Source organism: Mus caroli, chromosome 3, assembly GCF_900094665.2.
Source record: "Mus caroli chromosome 3, CAROLI_EIJ_v1.1, whole genome shotgun sequence".
NCBI classification, from domain to species: Eukaryota; Metazoa; Chordata; class Mammalia; order Rodentia; family Muridae; genus Mus; species Mus caroli.
Window position 1 is genome coordinate 44,136,245 of NC_034572.1, and position 18,239 is coordinate 44,154,483.

At 38.7% G+C, this 18,239-nt stretch overlaps 1 protein-coding gene across 1 annotated transcript in view; it reads right to left on the reverse strand.

Moving 5' to 3' along the window:
• Nucleotides 1-18,239, reverse strand: part of Slc7a11 (solute carrier family 7 member 11) — a 76,256-nt gene that overhangs the window by 31,767 nt on the left and 26,250 nt on the right. The window lies entirely within an intron of this gene.

The window sequence follows — 18,239 nt, forward strand, 5'->3', positions numbered from 1 at the left end:
AAGAGTCAAGGACACCATAAGAAGACCTACAGAGTGCACTAACCTCGGCCCATTAGGGCTTACAGAGACTCAACCCCCAACCAAAGAACATTACTCAGGCTGTAACTCGGCTCCCTGTGTATATGTAGCAGATGTGCAGCTTGGTCTTCATGAGGGTGCCTTAACATTTGGAATGGGTCTATCTCTAACCCTGTTACCTGCAGTGGGATCCCTGTCCTCTAGCTGAGCTGCCTAGTCTGGCTTTAGTGAAAGAGCATGCACTTAGCCCTGCTGTGACTTGATGTGCCAGTGTGGATTGGTATGAAGGCCTTGCATTCTCTGAGGAGAAAAGGAGAGGGAGTATGGGTGGAGGGGGGATGTGAGATAGGAGAGGGGAGCTATGATTGGGATGTAAAGTGGATACATACATACATACTTATATGCATACATACATATGCACATACATAAAAAGAAAAGGAAAAAACAAAGAAAGCTGAGCACGCTATAAGGATCAAGCTAACAAGCAGCATTCCTCTGTGGCCTCTGTTTCCATTCTTTTTTTTTAATTAGGTATTTTCTTCATTTACATTTCAAATGCTATCCCAAAAGTCCCCCAGACCGACCCCCCCACTCCCCTACCCACCCATTCCCACTTCTTGGCCTTGGCATTCCCCCATACTGAGGCATATAAAGTTTGCTAGACCAAGGGGCCTCTCTTCCCAATGATGGCCGACTAGGCCATCTTCTGTTACATATGCAGCTAGAGATATGAGCTCTGGGGGTATTGGTTAGTTCATATTGTTGTTCCACCTATAGGGTTGCAGACCCCTTCAGCTCCTTGGGTACTTTCTCTGGCTCCTGAATCCATATTTTTAAGTGACTTTCACGAGCATGTGATTAACTTGGCAAAGGTCACAAAGATCCTAGATAAGTAAGGAAGCAATGAGGGAGCCTGATCAGAGAAGGAAATTCTCAGCCCACCAAAGTATCCTACAGATGCCAATTATAATGTCAAGGGACACCAGATGAACAGGATAGCACTGCTCCTGGCCAAGATCATTTTCAATAAAACACAGGAAACTCTTCCATTCATGCATAGGCTCACACAAACCTTTCTCCAGAACACACAGAAAGACTGCAAACCCGCACTGGACCAGAAAGGCACAGGGATAAACCAAACCACTGCAAGGCTCCCCGTCAGAACAATGCAGGACTGGAGAAACACTGCAACTGTCCTGGTCTGTGTTTAATCTTTTCTATATAATTTAAATATACCAGGTATATAATTTAAATATACCTGGTATATAATTTAAATATACCAGGTATCCTGAAACCATCACAGGAAAACAGGCTGGTGCTGGAATAAGTCAATAGCACCATAACCACTTGCAAATAAAATAGCAGGCACAAAAGAAGGTCAGAACAATATGATTTCTGCATCTCTTCAACAGATATTTTCCCTTGAAAGAAATCAAGGAGAAAGGAATGTGCTCATTTTTTTAAGTGCAGAATGGAATCTACATAACTGCTTAGGAAATACATTCATTGTTTCTCCAACATGTGATAAAAGGTTAATTTTCATGAGTATAAACCCAAAAGGGCTGGATCTATTTATACAGAATAGTCTTAACTAATATGTACTCTTCAATGGGAAATGTTGGCAATTGCACATATCATAAGCAACATTTCTTCATGTTAGCACTGGTACTTCTGCTAATATTTTTGGCATGTTGTTTTGTTAAAAGTATTCTGAAAAAAAAATCAAATATCATGCATGTACTGTGTTAATGTATTTCAGAGGGAAATGAAGGGAATAAAAAAAAAAACAGATTAAGACCATTCACAGCCACTTTCACTAACTTTCTTCTAATCTGAGAAGACAAAAGAGGCAAGCTTAATGATTCAGCATGGCACATAGACAGAAACATGTGGTGAAGCATCGGTGGCGCATAAAGTGCACAGTGGGGGCGTGATCACAAGAGATAACACCTTCAAGAGAACTTGAAACGCCATGAGCTGTACACTTCAAAGCACTATTCATGTTATTTCCAAATATAGAAAATGCTGAACACAAAACCCCTCCATACAAACATAAGTTGTGCTCAATACGGATTTGTTTAGAGTAATAAGGTAATAATTGAAGCAGCATTTCTCTCCAAAGTAAAAAGAGATTTTGAACATTTTAATAATAAAATGGTATAGTAATTGGCTGTTATACCAATAGAATAATAAATGAAGTAGAATTACCTAAAAATATCTTAGTATAGAACATAAAATTTAATGTGTATTATTATATCATGACAAGTGCCATAATTTATGAGCTTCATAAACTTAGGGATATTATTACTTAGATAATGCTGAGTTGTTGAGAGATTTTGGGGGGAAAATATAGATGATAGATAGATAGATCGCTAGGTAGATAGATAGATGATAGAGATAGATAGATAGATATTAGATAGACGATAAACAGATAGATATATTAATGATAGAGAGATACCTGTGTATGTGTGAGAGAGAGAGAGAGATTTAAATGTTGTATACAAAAAGGTTATGACCATAAAAGCAATATACATGAATAAAAATGTTTACTATATTTAAATACAAATGCAAAATTTCTGCATGCTGGCATTTCAAATAAACAGAACAAGAGTGACATGTAATAAAATATGAGAAAATGACTCCACCACTAGGTCAGGTGTTCAAGCCCTAGAACTACAAAGAAAGAAAACTGGGACAAATAACAAAAACGTGGTGATACCCAGTGCCAGCCACAGGAAAACAGTGTCTCCTCTTTACAAGGCATTTTGGGATCACAACAGTGACCATTTTGATGATCATTGCATATGAAATAGTAGATAAAACCCAGCATCCAATCTAAAGGAAATAATTGGATATACAGATTTGTATAGAAAAATCTGTAATCTAGCATTATTGTATCAAGGAAAAAATGATGTTTTCAAATTCAACAAAAAAACAAGAAATTCTAAAGGCATGTCATCCATTATTAAAATAGCATCCACTGAGAAATTAGGGATAGGGAAATCAAACGGAATAGCATGAGATGAAAAGGCTGGGACAGATCTGTAGGCACAAGAGTAGAGTGGAGGGTGAGCCATAGTAGGACTGTAAGGCAAGACAGGGGATGGGACAGTAATGAGGTAGACCACACCCTGGGGAACCCAATAAACTAGCAAAAGGTGAATAATAGAATGCCAATAGTGAAGAGAAATGTGTGTGTACCTTTACCCAAGCCACATAATCAAGCACACACGACTGACTGACCACTCACAGGGACAGGAGACCAACAAACATAACTATCCAAGTGAGCACTATTTTGACTCAATATGATCGACAGACTCTACATGTCTCTTTCATATTTTCTTAAAATTTTCAAATTTGGCCATCAGTTATTATTCAAGAGAAAGTGCACATTACCATATTAGAAATCCAATAAAAATCATTTTCATTGATATTGAACATGTTACTCTTACTCTTTAAGCAGAATATAAGATAAACAGAAAAAAATTTTCATCATTTGATCATTATTGGATTACAACTACTCTTTTGAGTCCTAGCTACTTTAAAATTTGGTAAATAATATGTGCTCACTAGGAGAATACAGAAACAAGATAATTTGGTGGTTTGGGGGAGGTCTATGAATCTCTGTATAGACGGGCAAAGTGGGCAGGCAGGGTTTAGAATCCTGGAAATTCCACTCAACTCTCTTATAGAAATGACAGCTCCATTGACATCATGTTTAGAGAACAGAAAGTTTTTCTACTCTGCTTAGTCACAGACTTGTATCATGAGCCTGAAGGTCTGAAAAGCACCTAGACACCCCGAGTAGAGCTTTCTCCCATGCTGGGTCCATAGCTTACTCAGCTTGTGGCTTGGGAAGAAGAAAGTCCCAAGACTCAGAGCACGGTGTCCTTGAGTCCAGTGAGTACTAACATTCTCCCAACACTGTCCCTTGCTAATCTCTCCCTGGTGAGAGGACATTGCATTAGGAGAAACAAGTAGATAAACACGTACATATGTCCAGGGCACGTTGAGCCTTTCTTGCCTAAGTGTCTACACAGCCGGAAAAGAGCACCTGAGATCTGTGACCCCCAGCACTGACCAGCTCAGCGCTTTTGTCATGTCAGACAGAAGACAAAAGCTAACCGTGTCTTCTGTGTCAATTTCTCTGTTTGTTCCCCGAGGATGAAATACAGAAAGTGGAAGTTTGATTGCTTGACTGTAGCAGTAATGGAAAAATTAAATATAGCCACTCAAAGAGCTACCAAGCTCTTTTTAGGAGCCAGTGTATGTGTGAAGACACCAGAGCCGTTAGACTTAGCTTAGCCATCCCTTTACAAAATCCTGAAATTCCAGCACCCCCACCTTGTAATGTGTCTCATGACCTTCTCTAAACGACTTCTGCTATTCTAGGGACCACATTCATTATTTTTTTGCACAACTATAGAAATCTGAATGGCAAAGCTACAGACTTTACTGTTTGTAGAGCTGTTTTATTAAATGCCATATAGGACATGTTTAATGGTGATGTCTCCCCACCAGCTAATTTCAAGGCTACAGTCTTACCATAGCCACCTGTCTTAGATTGTAGATGTTGACCTTTTAACTCTCACCTTATAACCTAGTATGACTTATTTTCTCAAGCCAAGTTTATGGTGACGTAACCATGACAAGGGCATACTTTAGTTAACTAAGGCATACAAGACATTTCAACGTTCAGGTGTAAAGGAAGATAAATACGAACATAGCTATTAGTACAAGGTGATAATATGAAGAGTTTGAGACATTGCTATTTGTTCCTGAAAGAATGGGAATAGGATAGCAGCAGACTCAGAAGGAGAAATGGCATCATGGGAAACAACAGAGATGCTGCTTTGGAAAGGTGGGACCTGGGACGCCTATAAGAACCCTGTGCAATGTAGATATCTCAGGCCTTCAAAGTGACTTCATTTACAGCATCATGTATTCTAACCTGTCACCTTCACTTTGTGTAAGAGTACACCACTTAAGTTTCAACCCTCCACATAGTAATGCACATTTAAAGTATATGCTATAAAGATAAATTCACTAACAATTTTCTATATGGTCCCGTGTGCCATCTACAAAATATGAAGGTTTTTGATTATATCATTCTCACGTTAAAATGCACACCAAGTCTGAGCTGCTGTGCCTTTCCCAGGAACTATCTACTCTACCTCTATAGGAGAGAATGTAAGTTAAATAAAGAAAATAGAGCACAGGAGCAAATATCTAGCAAACCCAAAGAACCATAGCCCATCTCCTGAGAAAGTCAAGTACATCAACAGTCTACATCTGTAAAATGGCCTCCATGTCAAAGATTACAAATGCTTACTTCTGAAATGAGATAAATTCTGCCTCATTGAGAGTAGTGTTTCAAACAAGGGTGTCATTTACCTTGTGATAATGAGCAAACTAAGCATTAAGGCAAGAGAGATAGGGGAAGAAAAGAGAGAAAAGATGAGAGAAAGACAGAGAGAGAGAGAGAAAGAGAGAGAGAGAGAGAGAGAGAGAATGAATGAATGAATGAGAATATCACATATACAAATCCTGGCCTGGTAATATCTAGAGATTGCAAATAGGTCAACATCTTGTTGTTAAGAAATATAAAAATAAGCTGGATATAATGATGCATACCTTTAATCCCAGCACTCAAGAGACCCAGATAGATGGATTTCTGTGTGCTTGAGTTGTGAGCTAAGTTCTAGAATACCCAGAGCTACATGATAAGGAGAGTTTGTCTCAAGAAGAGCAAGCAAGCAAGCAAGCAAGAAAGAAAGAAAGAAAGAAAGAAAGAAAGAGAGAGAAAGAAGAAAAATGAAAAGTCAAATATTCTATCATTAAAAGTCTACTGTAAGAATGACATTGTCAAACATATCGACATATATTATCCTTGGTTCCCACAAGAAGTTTATTAGGTGAGGATTAGAACACACAAACAACAGGTGAATACCTGTAAATTTGTGAAAATCATGACAAAGGGCCCTCTTGTGTTTATTAGGCTAGTCGGTGCAAATAAACAATATGATCCTAATGGGCTATTGAAAACATCTTCAGTAGTGCAGGAGACTTGTTGAATGATCCTTCCCTGCTCGTATTCATGCTTTTAAGAGAACCAACAAAACACACAGAATACTAACTGAAAATCTTCCAGACCACTGAGATTTACCAGGAACTGTCTGTCTCCTGTGAGCATATTTAATAAAGAAAATAAATAGAATCAGGGATTCCTCATAACACAACATGATTGATTTCCTCACAAGTGTTATTCTTGTTTCCTGGCACACACACACAAATCATGAGCCCTGTCCTTAAGGTAACCTTACTGAGTTAGATTCCAGGATGTGGCCCTTGGTTTTATGGTCTAAGAAATTAGCTCATTTCCCCCATTTGACCATCTATCCTCTAACCGTCTTCTGAAATTAACTCTGGCAACTGTAGTAGGGTTTCTTGTATCTCAGGTCTTGTCATAGTCCACTCCCCTTCCCAGAGTTGGCATCTTCTGCCAACTACATCGGGTATGCTAGAGCTGAAAGGACAGGCAGAGTCTGCCACCATAGCATCCTTCACTAACAAGCAAGATGCTGAGAAAGGACAAAGAACAAAGATAGCTAAATCTAAAGCAAAATAATCCAGATGCAGAAATGGAATCTTGGCTGATGTGGTGGGCACATGTCTATAGTCACAGAGCTGGGGCAGCAGCAGCACTGCAAGTTCAAGGTCATCCCGAGCTACATGCTAAGATCCTAGCCCAGAAAAACAAAAGGCAGAAAAACCTAGAATCTTCTCTGATCCATGTGGCTCTATGAGCACAGCACCACTGTGAAGCTCACTTTGTCTAGCAGGACCAGTGGTCTACCAAGCTGCCTCCCATCCTGTGGTCATACTGTTAGCTCTCTCTTTACCTACGTCCAACTTTCCCCGGAATATCCAATGGGTGATAGCTGGTCTTTAAAGTATTTTGCTTGAAATGTTTCCAGACTCTAACCTATGATTTGTATTTGATGCTAAAAGTCTAAGGGCCTCCTCCTCCTCCTCTAGCACCTACCCACTCCTGTGTGTGTGTGTGTGTGTGTGTGTGTCCATGTCTGTTTATCTGTTTGTGGTTATGTCCATCTAATGTGGGTATGTTCATCTGTATTCAGGTGTCTGTGAAAGCTAGAAGGCATAGGATCCCTTGGAGGTGGTGGTATGTGTGCTTGTAATCCATCCAACATGGATACTGGGAGCTGAACCTGAATCTTGAAACAGCAGCAAGCAGTCTTAACCACTGAGCCATCTTTCCAGCCTTAAGATTCATCTATTTCACCAGATTGTGACGACTTTCCTTTCTGTCTCCAAGAACACAAGTCATCTGCATGACTACTGACTTCTTCACATTTCCCCATCCAAAAGCAGAACTTGAATTTCCTAAAACTCAAAGCAAGATTGGTTGCTAGCATGTCCTGCAGTTTCAATGCTAAAATCTCAAGGTTGATATCAAACAAGATACTGGACAAGAATCCTTTACAGTTATAGTTTGGAAATTTACATGACTAACCAAATTCTCTGGTTTGGATAATTTTGAGTTATAAATATTCTTTATAAACAAACCATCTCCTCTCGTCTCATTTGCTTTTCCAGTAGCAGAGAGAATCAATAAATGGATCATTTTTCACTAATAAAGAAACACCTGCAGCCCTATATTTACGAAGGGAATGCAGGGACAAAGTGTTGATTCATCTTATTCTCTAAGTAGGTAGATCTCTAGCTTAGGCCAGGGATAGGTGACTATGTTTCTTCTGCTGCATGCCATGTCACTGTGTCTCCCTAGCAGTGGAACAAGTGTCAATTAACTTCTCAAAGATGCTGTTTTATTATGACCAAACATGCAAAAGAAGGTTAAAGAAGTCCCCACCACTATAACTCCATTTAAACTGGTTGTCACAAGAAGAAAACCTACTGGACTTGAAATCAAGTTAATATTTCCAAGCACTGATTTCCATTCTCCAAAGACTTTCCTTGGCACCTGCCTGCCAGTCTCAGTGACTGCTAGATCAGGTCCCAAAGCCTTCCAGTGGAAGCTTAGGCTTACCACAAGCCAACATCTGCAATGTCCTACACAGGATGCATTACGCATCAGTCCCTGAAAGCAATCATTCTTCTACAGTTTCTGGATGCCCAGGCCCTGCGTCAGACACCTACATCTCTCTGTTCTGCTTTCTGCTTCCTCTTCTTCTATAGTACAGTTCTATAGTTACTTCCTTAGTTCACACTGATGCCTTTTATGATCAAGGGCTCACTTCTGCCTTTCCTCCCACAAGATTAACTGGTTTGTTAGAAAGACTCTGAGCTCTGGAGCTAGAAAAATCATAGATTGTTGTCCTAATCTTCTGTCTGGCCAACTGCATAGCCATAAGAATGAAGGCATTCTACTCCTGTGAGCCTCAGCTTTCTCCTCTGCATGAGAAACATATCATGCAGTGAAACAAATCACCTGAGTTACTAAGCCCTGTAGCCCATCTATGAGCCAGATTAAAATGCTGTTTGTATAGTTACTAAAGAAATATTTTTAAAGCTGTGCATATATATATACATATATGGATATGTGTGTGAGAAAGAGAGAATATATGTGTATATATGTGTGTATATATATGTGTGTAAGTGTGCAAACAAATATATATTTCTAGTTAATATATTTATATATGTATATAAAACAAGATTTATATCTTTAAATTATGTAAAAATTAATAAAATTTTAGCTTGCATTCTTATAAGCTGTACTAACTAGCTTCTTTACTGGAAAAAGTAAGGATAAAATGTCTAAAATACATGGTAGAAGCCACTCAAACCAAGACTTGGTTTCAAGGATTTCATAAAATCATTTTCTGATAAGACAGTCAACCTAAAAACAGGTCAAATACAGACCAACTATTCTACCAGTACCATCAATCAACTGTATGACAATGGCTATCCGGGTGAGGGCATGCTAATATTTATCACAAAAGAAGAAAAAAAATGTCTGCCAAGAAATTGCTTCTGACTCAGATGCATGCATGAGCTGGGCATCACCTGAGGGACTTGGGCATCAGCACAATTCTCCCACTTCCCTCAGCCTTCTAACTTCTAATGAGAGAGTGATTTGCTGATGGAGCAGCAGTGTTCTAAGCTGATTATTAGTTCACATGTGCAGAAAAGGCACCCTCCGTTCATGAAACAATCATGTTAATCCTTTAATATTTTCAGAGCTTACGCTTATAAAATATTCTAATCTTCAAAGAATATAGGTGTGGGTTGCAGCTGGTGTTTGTAAATTACTTGTTGAGCTCATTAACATGTTTGAATTTCACACATTCATCCTAGGAACCTTGAGGGGGCATAATGTGAGGATTATTATCACCCATACCAGAGTGGTAAACACAGGCTCACCACGCAGTGTAGGTCTGTATGAGGTCAACCAGCTGCTTACAGCTAGGCAGGGTTTGAATTCTGATTTTCTGCAGCAGCATTACTGGCAATGACTCTGAAAGCAAGCATAGTTCGTGTAATGAAGGAATGCCTCTCCCTCACTGCAAAGTCTTAACTTCCTTTGGTTCCTCTCAGATACACTCTGGGAGTAGGTGTGTCTTGTGCCTGTACAAACCCTATCATTATTTCCAGGGTTTGGATAACCAGAAAAAATTATCAAAACAACTTTAAGGCACAATGTGTGTGAACATAAGGGCCTTCTTATGTCATGAGCTATATAGACATGATAACATATCTTGCATTTATACATTAATAAGAGTCCCAGGGAAGGACTAGAAATGGGTTAGTGTGAGTGCCTAAGTAGGGCCAGCTCACACAATAGAGTTTATGGTTCTAAGATATGTTTCATCCATTATAATCCAGACTGTGAATTTTACTTCTGGGCCACATTTTGGGCATAGTTATCTGACTTTCAAACACAGACATACCAAAAAGAGAGGAGGCAGATTATCTGCATGAATGAGAATATGGATGAAGGGAATTATGAACATGTGATCGCAAAATTGGGAGACAAGATAATTGCTGACTTGATACTTCTGAATACAGAGAGCATATACATGTAGTCAAGTAGATGCTTGAATACTACTATGGTATAAGCTTCTAGATTTCAGAGACTCTGACACTGAACCCAAAGTGTGAGCTATTTCATCCCTCACCTGGATAATATATATTGTGATCAAGACAGCAACCACCACCCTGCTTATACCATTCAAACATAATTTATCCCAACTAGAAATGGTTGTGAATTACAAAGTTGCTAGTCAAGACACACAATAACTAGCTCAATGCCTTAAAAGGCACCATCACCGTGGCATTGGCCTTTCATCCCAGCAGTCTGGAAATGGATGGATCCCAGTAAGTTCACAGCCATCCTGAGGTCCATTATGAGTTCTGTGCTATCAGAGCTCCATCATTGGAAAGCCTGAATCTAATAATAATAGATATTATTATTAGGATAGACTGATTCAAGGATATAAAAGTTGCCATATAAGTGGCAACATTGTAAATGAGGAAAATACCTAATAAAAATATTTTTAAAAAATGGCAACATTTTGCCACTTGTTACTTGTTGCTGTTTAAAGGTCTGGTAGAAAAGAGTCACGTTCAGAAACTCTCCTGTTTCTCCTCTAGTTGAAACTCTGCTTCCCATCACCCCATCCATGTTACCATTTGTGGCCTCTTATTTTGTGCTAAAAGAAGCAGAAATTGGGTGAAGATAAATAAATTAACCACTGTTATCGATTCCAAACATGGCTTTTTTTTTCTATTCTAGATGCCAAATATAAACTTCAATGAGATTAAAAATAGAAGTTAGAAATGACTGAATTGAAAGAAAATAAGGAGATTCAAAAGCATTCCCCTTCAAAACTCTGCCTTTTGATGTGGTTGGAATAAAAAAGAAAGAAAAAGTGCTGTGCCCTCCACAAGGCACTTGAAGGATTAGTAGCTGTCTTCTTTGATTGCCCCATGATAAAATATTATAATATAATCCTATAATTTCTGCATCACTTATTTGATACTTCAGCCTTACAGGAACAAAGGGTCTTGGAGCCAAATATATTTTTTATGCATACATGAAACTGAGAAATGCAAGAATTTTGATCCCAAAGTATACCAACCCCATGTCCCACTAGGGAGGAACTTTCACACAAAATACAGCAAGGAAGAAGGAAGAGCAACCTGGTGACCTTGCGTGGTAAAGGGACAATCATGTCGCCTTGCCACGTGCTCAGATGCTGGCCTCTGTCTGCCTCAGTGGCCCCAACAATATCATTAAATTTCGATGGTGAATCACAATGGAATTGAAATTACTAAACTGTGTATTTATTTCCAGGGAAGCACACCATGGGAACATTTTAATTTGGGTGTTAATTGTTTCAAAATTGAAGAACGGCAGTGTCCCGATTTAAGATAAATCCAATGGTGTTTTGCCAAAAAAAAAAAAAAAAAGGACATTTTTAGACTGAGAGATATAAATTCAATTTTGCAGTTTGGATTATTTGTCAACCTCATTACAATTTAAATCTTTCATATATTTCTTACTTATGAGAACTATAATTATCATCCACTTAAGAGTAGTAAACAAAGGCTCAGAAGCAATTTGCTTCACCATGGGGTTGAATCCTTAAAATCTTCTATTCAGAAACTTTATTTTTAAAGGGATTTACTTGGCAAATACATTTGTAAGTCAAATTGGCTTAATAATATACGTTTTCTAGAAATTTATTTAAAATGGGTTATTTTTCTATGAAAACAATCAGTTTATATTACAAAAAATCAAACATGAGTATACATAATAAAAATTTAGTTCTGTTCTATGATTGTAAAATCATATTATTTTGTAATGAACAGTTTCACAAACTTAGCTACAATACACACACACACTGTTATCTTCTAAGGAGTTGTTATCTTCTAATTGAGCACATAAAAACAAAGATTTTGATCACATAAGGTTGAATCATAATAATGACAAAATGAAAGATAAAAATAATTCCACAACTCTGCTTCAGTCTCTCTCATGAAACTTCACTGCAAAATCTTAAGTCAATTTTTTTTATGTTGTTTTTGGTTTGTTTGCTTGCTGGCTGGCTGGCTGGCTGACTGGCTTGCTTTGTTTTGCAGTTTCTAATATGACTAATGGTTTTATAGAATCTGGTACTTATAGGCCATATAAAACAATATAATGACAAACAAAACAGTCAGAAAGAAATCAAATGCCTATGGTAAAAATTTAAGAGTGTAGTATTGAATGCAATATAAACAGCAATGTTGTTTTGTGGGNCCACTGTGGGCCAATCAAAGGTTCACTCTGTCTCACCAATCTGATCTCAGTGTATTTTTTTTCCCAAACCAAGTTCCTCTTCTAAGTTATCATTAGTACAAGGAGCAATGACTTTGAGGCACCAATTAATATAAATTGGAAGCAGGAGAGATATTAATTAAACGTGACACTCTGATTATTTAAACCTTCTATTTAAGTTGATCGTTCAGAGCACAATGAGGGGCTGTTCTTCAAAAATGATGGATGGTACCAAGCTTTACTGACTCCCTCTATGTCTGTCGTTTCCAACAGAAGGAACAAATGATGTGAGAAGAACACCAGAACAAGCCTAATAGACAGACTGACTAATCTCATACCCCCAAGGTCAAACCAAAGCAATTCATTTCTTAGCTTTCATCAACACAAGACATGATTTATCAATCGGTGAACAGGATTTCAAACAGTATACGTCTAAATGATATGTTCTTTGTGCTGTGTAACTTTTTGAACAATGATAGATTGTGTGATATATTCCCCTACCAAAATAATGTCATAAGGAAAAACTCATTATATTTCCTAAGACACATTTTTTAAAAACCTGAATATGTCATCTGTCAGTATTACTCCAAATGTCATTTGGGGAGATTATATTTCCAAAGTATATCCCTTGGAATTCTATGCCCTTTGTGGTTCAAACATTATATATTAATATCTCTAAAAAACACTATTTTTATTCATATATATATACATATATGTGTGTGTATATATGTATATGTATATATATGTATATATATGTATATGTATATATATATATGGAGTTGTTCAACCAGTTGAGGATAATTATTAAAGACAATATAACAAAACTGTTATTTCTTGTGTTGTTATGAAAATTAATGCATTTGGGAGACGACTCAGTTGGTGAAGTGCCCGCCACACAAGCCTAAGCACCTGACTTCAGATTCCCAGCATTTGTGAAAACTCCAGGTGTGGAAGCACTTGCCTACTGGCAAGGTGGATACCAACAAATCCCTGGAGCTCACAGGCCAGCCAGCCTAGCCAATCAGTGAGACAGTCTCACCGTCTCAGAAAATAAGATTGAGAGGGACTGAGGAAAACTTCCAACAAGGATCTCTGGCCTCTGTGGGCGTGTACATACATACATATGAACATATTCCCCAGCACTAATGTTTATAAGGACAAAGCATTGTAAAAAAGAAAAAAAGAAAAGAAAAAAGAAAAGCCATGAGAAAACTCTCTCAACTGTAACATGATGTAAATGTAAACATAGAGATTATTGTCAAACTGTTCTCTTCCTTCTTAACACACCTTTAGAACTGTTTTTGGAGGCATGCCTGTGATGGCTCAGAAATGAGTTCATAGGGTCCTGTTAGGTAATCTGAGAGATGTCTCAAACTGCGATAACATGATCGGAGTAGGCAGCTAAGAACATGATACTTTGCGCTGCATCCTATCTCCTTAAAACCACATCGCTATTTTCACTGACTTAAATTAATTATCACCTACTCTCTATTAGTTTGGGAGGGGGAGATCTGATTACTTGCGTGGGGGAGGCAGCAGAAGGGAAGGGTGATCCCCTCTCTTAGCTGATGATTCATTGCCCCAGCTGCCAGCACGTTGCATGTCTCGGCACACCTGGACACATGCACCGGTGACTGATTAGAGAACACATTTATCTTGGCGCGTCACAAAGGAGATGCAACCGTAATCACTCTCCCTTGCAATGAAAGGCATTTTGGAATCTGTGTCCACCTATAAAATAATCTAGAGTACGCATTTGGACCAGATCCATAGAATTGTGCCATCTGTTCTTGATACTTATCTCTAAATATTTCCCAAATCATTCTTGTGTTCTAAAAATAAAACCCAGTTTGAAAAGGCCTAGTCTGACTGTTAAAATGGTCACACGATGTCACTTTAAATCCTAACACTAATGAAAATGATCAAAACTCTGAGTTACTTCAGTTGCTAATTACAAAACCTGACATTAACCTTCATTGTGTACTTAAGAAATTCTGTGGATTTATCATGTTTTAATTTTGAGAAAATGAATGTATTGGCTAATATTTTTCAGAGTTCTCTAAATAAGAACTGACTTAACTAGCTCTCCTGTGTGAAGGAAGAAAAAGGGATCAACACTTTTGTTCGTCAACCTGTCTCATATTGACCTCAAAATTCTGGAGACTCTTAACAACATGTGCTGAGAAATTCTATATACTAAGACCTTAGTGAGTTGCTAAATTAAGGAACTAGAGAGAGTTCAGAGCATTTCAGGGCATGTTGGCTTACATCTCATGGAGTCATTGACCAAAGAGGTCCCATGGGAATCCCCAAATGAAGCAGACTGTTGCCAGAGTAATTGGTTGCTCTCCACATTGATGAGAAGGCCTGTTGCTGAAGACAACTATACATCCCTCGAACATGGAGGTGTTAAGGCAGTGCCTACATGGAGCCTTTATCTCTACATTCCACCTCCTTTAGATACTCTGCATACTCTCAAAAGAGAAGTGAAAACGCCAAGCCAGCCACAAACCCGCTACACTGGTGTACTGCTTGCATGATATGCCAGGGTAAGGGAGGCACAAAGCTTTTGGGGTATCTAAGCAGTGACTGATTTGACTTAAGGCCTACACCACAAGATGAAACTCCGATTGCTTGGGTGACCAAGAACCTGAGACTACATAGCCCAGGTACTGAAGGGAAAAACCAAATAAGACTGGTCTATAAAAAAGGGGGAGATGTAGTGATAAAATTACTTCTAACGATATTCTGCTGTACTCAGAGACCAGAAGCTTCCACCTGCGGCAGACAGCAACACACATAGAGACCCATTACGCATGGAATGAGAGATCTTGGAACACCCATTCCTACATGAAATGTCTCCATCAAATCCCTTGTGTTGGAGCCAGAAAACCCAAGCTTAACAGCCAAAGGAGATGCAAGACACCAAGAAAGCAAGGATCTCTAAATCAACATCAGCAAAGCTCATATAAACTGAGAGACGGAGGCAGCATGCGCTAGGTTCTCTGCATATGTGTTGCCCCTTCTGCTTTTGTGTTTGGATAGGATTCCTGAGTATGTAAGTGAGTGGGTCTCTGACTTGTGCTCTCCCTTGAACTATTTTCCTCTTTGTTGGTTTGACTTGTTCTATTTCCATGTGATAGATTTTGTTTTATCTTATTATATTTTACAATAATGAATGAATGCATGAGTGAGTGAGTGAATGAATGAACACCTAGCCACTAGGGTAAAGGTTAACGTGTGAGCTTTCACTTATACCTGCTGAGAGAGGGAAAATCAATTCTCTCAAATAGAATGACGCTGCTGGGTGTATCATTCATTCCAGGACAGGCCTCAGATCCTGGAGTAGTTGATCAACATATAATTGGATGCTACTGTGGTTTTTTTTGGCTTGGTTTGGTTTGGTTTGGTTTTTTCGGGGTTTTTGTTTCTTTTTTGAGTGTGTGTGTGTGTGTGTGTGTGTGTGTGTGTGTGTGTGTGTGTGTGTGTGTGTGTGTGTGTGTGTTAGTGTGTGTGTGGTGTGTGTGTGTGTGCTTTTATTTGGTTACAGTTTGATGATTATAGTTTTGTTGGTTTGAAGGAGTTTTATTGCACTGGGCTTTTATTTGTTTTTTAGGAAAAAAAAAAACCTTAAAGTTGGGTAAGTAGGGAAGGGGAGAGAGTATGGAAGGACTAGGTGGAGGGTAAAATATGGTCAAAATATATTTAAGGCTAAAAGTTGTTTTAAGTAGTAAAAATATAATAATAACACCTCTACCAAAGGACCCAATTTTCATTCCCAGGACCCATGACAGGAAGTTCACAACTGCCTATAACTGTAGATCAAGGGGATCTAACACTTTTGGCCTCTACAGATGCACACACACATACATACACGCATACACACACATACTCACACGCATACACACACACATACACACACATACACTAGCAACATATGCCTGACAAATTGTTAAGATAAGTCTAAATTGTTAGGTAACTCAACCTAAAACATGAATTACTTCTGTAGCACTAATATTGTGACCTAGAATATGTCTTTAACCTATAATTTGCTATTTTTATAATGAATATTCTCTTACATTAGATTTTAGCAATCTCTTTAAAATATTTTACCTTTAAATACCATACTAAGTCCTAGTTATTTGTCTGATGTAATGGGAATTCAATAACTACTCTACATAAAATCTAGTATGAACTGTTCTTTCTCTGTGTCATGCTAATGAGTCTACATGCTAATGAGTCTACAATAGCTATTTATAATCAATGCATTAGAGTCACTTGGTATCCTGCTTATTGTTTACAAAAAAATGTAAGAATTAGTTTTTGGTAAATATTTTCTCTACCTCTAATTTCAGTTACAAATATCAAAATATTCTTATAAATCAGCTATATTTCTTAATAAACAGGCCTACTTCATGTTGAAATTACATATTGATTTACATAGCAGTCGAATCAGATTCTACAAGGCATCATGTTAAAGTCCATTGTTGGCTTGTATGTTCTAAACTTTGATGTTTTGCTAAATGTATCTCCTAGTACACTTGGTGCCATAATTTGGTAGTTCACTGAACTGGCAACCAACCCTGTTCCACAGTGGTGCACTTTCTCAGCTCTATGCTGCTGCTTTTTCCACAGGTCAGATCTCTGTCTCTGTCTCTGTCTCTGTCTCTGTCTCTGTCTCTCTCTGTCGCTCTCTGTCTCTCTCTCTCTCCTCCATCCTTTCTTCCCTCCCTTTCTCTCTTTCTCTTTTTCTCTCCTTTCCCACCTCTCTCTTTCTCACGCTCTCTTTCCCTCTTTCTTTTTCTTTCTGTTTCCCCACCTCTCTGTTTCTCTCCCTTCCCCCTCTCCATTTCCTGCTAACACATAGTCACTTGATACCCTTGATGAGCAACATGTCCCAGAATGGGATTGCAAGCTTGTACAACCACTCTGGAAATCAATTTGATGGTTCCTCAGAAAATTGGACAAAGTTCTACTGGAAGATCCAGCATTACCACACTTGGGCATATATCCAGAAGATGCTATAATGACACATGCTCCACTATGTTCATAGCAGCCTTATTTACAATAGCCAAAAGCTGGAAAGAACCCAAATGTCCCTCAACAGAGGAATGGATACAGAAAATGTGGTGCATTTACACAATGAAGTACTACACAGCTATTAAAACAATGAATTTATGAAATGACAAATGGATGGATCATCCTAAGTGAGGTAACCCAATCACAAAAGAACACACATGATATGCACTCACTGATAAGTGGATATTAGCTTAGAAACTCAGAATCCTTCTTAGAAGGGGGAACAAAATACCTATGGAAGGATTTACAGTGACAAAGTTTGGAGCAGAGACTGAAGGAATGACCATCCAGAGACTGGATCCACTTGGGGATCCATCCTATAAACAACCACCAAACCCAGAGAAGATACCAACAAGTGCTTGCTGACAGGAGCCTGATATAGCTTTCTCCTGAGAGGCTCTTCCAGTGCCTGACAAATACGGAAATGGATGCTCACAATCATCCATTGGATGGAGCACAGTGTCCCCAATGAAGGAGCTAGAGAAAGTACCCAAGGAGCTGAAGGGGTTTGAAGCCCCATAGGAGGCACATCAATATGAACTAATCAGTACCCCCAGAGCTCCTTGGGACTAAACCACCAATCAAACAAAACACATGGTGGGACTTGTGGCTTTAGCTGCATATGTAGCAGAGGATGGCCTAGTTGGTTATCAATGGGAGGAGAGGCCCTAGGTCCTGTAAAGGTTCTATGCCTCAGTAGAGGGGAATGCCAGGGCCAGGAATGGGAGTGGGTGGGTTGGGGAGGAAGGGCAGGGGGGAGGGGATAAGGGATTTTCAGGGGGGAAACTAGGAAAGGGGGTAACATTTGAAATGTAAATAAAGAAAATATCTCATACAA